This window comes from Pteropus vampyrus, unplaced genomic scaffold (genome assembly GCF_000151845.1).
Source record: "Pteropus vampyrus isolate Shadow unplaced genomic scaffold, Pvam_2.0 Scaffold207, whole genome shotgun sequence".
Classification (NCBI taxonomy): Eukaryota; Metazoa; Chordata; class Mammalia; order Chiroptera; family Pteropodidae; genus Pteropus; species Pteropus vampyrus.
In genome coordinates this window covers 1,824,331-1,826,336 of record NW_011888988.1, presented here as the reverse complement: position 1 = coordinate 1,826,336, position 2,006 = coordinate 1,824,331, and positions in this window count along the sequence as shown.

Genomic DNA, 2,006 nt, shown 5'->3' with positions numbered 1-2,006 from the left:
GTTTTTCCATGATGACCTGGGCAGCCAGAACCATTATTTTTGTCTTAAGCCAAGATTGCTGAGGGCTACAACAATAGTAACTGAAATCACGTTAGCACTCCAATTCTGGAAATGTTGGCTTTCTAGTGAATTAGGTTATCTAATAGTGTTACTCTCTTTCTGAAACTGGCAGTTTTCCTTCCTGGTTAAATGCATTTCCTTCTGTAGCCTCAGTTCAACTATCCCAATGATTTCACGGGTGGCCTCACATTCCAAACTGAAATATCCTCCAGAGCCTTTTTGGTACATTTTACACATTTCTACACTAACCTTCCAATCTACTTTATATTCAGCTCAATCTATTTTATATTCAGCACAATCTATTAACAGAGACTATTTAAATTAATACAGTAAAGTCGAACCAAAACTGATCTCACCCAAGTGCTGCCATATTGGATTGCTGTCAGCCTGTTCTGCAGAGAGCACTGTAAGAGCTTGCTTTGCAGCCCTGAGTGGCAGCCTGGGGCAGTAGATCAGCGGGACACTTGGAAGTAGGATGGGATTGGAAGCCTGATGTTGCCATTTACTCCTGTTTTAGTTTTGTAAATTATCTAACCTCTTAGCATCTCAGTTTTCTTCTCTGTAAAATGGCTGTAATGGTAATATCTACTCTAAGGGGTTACTTTAGGATTCATAACATAAAATTATAAAGTACTCAAGGAATGTTAGCTATCATGGTTGTTTTAGCAACACCTGCAATTTGGAGCATCTGCCCTTGTCTTATTAATGATTATGATGAAATGGATCCTCTCCTGGACCTGCAGTTGTATGAAAATGAGCAAGTAGTTTCAGTGAATTGGTACGTTCGATATAATTTCATAACTTTATTTATAGGATAAAAATCATTTAAAAGTATCACTTTGAAAAGTAATAAACACATGGAACTTCTCCAGCCATGGAATGATGGCAAAAGTTAAATCATGTAAGTTTTTAAACCCATCCAACTATAGTCAACTACTTCTATTTAGAATATGTGTCACACTACTCTATATGGAAGAAAATATTTGAGGTGCCTCACAGTGTCCTCTAAAATAAGATTTTTGTAGGCCATTTGACTTATGTTTTATATCAGACCAAACCAAATGTGTCTTTGAAATAAACATTGGAAATCATAGTAGCACCTACCTCACAGGACTCTTTTGAGAATGAAACGAGTTACTATTTATACAGTAGAATAGTACCTGAACATAGTACTACGGGAGAGTTTGCTAATAAATTGAAGTAAAAAACCAAATCACTCCACTGTGGTGATGCTCTTTTTAGTTTTTGCATGATGTGATTGACCATTTTATGCATATGGTGATTATATTGAGGAATTAATTGTATTTATATGGAGATCTGGTTATTTATAATGTTTAGCTTTTACAGACGATGATGCAAATGAGCATCTCTGTGCATGCAATTATGTGTTTTTCTTCTTTTAAGATATTTCCTTTAGGATAAAATGCCCAAAGTGGATATGCTTTTGTGAAGAAGCAGCTTGGTTCTGATGAGAGAGTTTTGCAGGAAGTGGGCAGCAAGGTTTGGGCTAGGGTTTAGGGCATTGCTGGAGATGGCCAGGTCAGGAGAGCCCCTAGGAGGTGGGGGGACGCTCCCAACAGCCCGAGGGCTCAGTGCTGCTGGGTGCTAACAGAGAGGCAAAACCGGGGTGGTGTGTTGAAAAGAGTAAGGGGCTGGAATGCAGTGAAATGACTTTCAGACCCATGTACCCCTCTCCCAGGAAGTGTAAAGTTGTTTTGTGCCCGTGGGTCTCCTGTTTTCTCTAAAGCCTTACCCGGTATTAGGGTCTGTGAGCTCTTTATTTCTCAAACCTTGATCAAGTACTTTATACGTGCCAAGGTCTGCATTCAGTAAATTTGGAGTGTGGTGAACTCAAGAGATGGACAGATAGAAAATTATAGAGGCACAGGAGCGGGTAGGAAAACGGCCATCCCAACCTTGAGGAGTGGGCACTGGTGGAAGGGAAG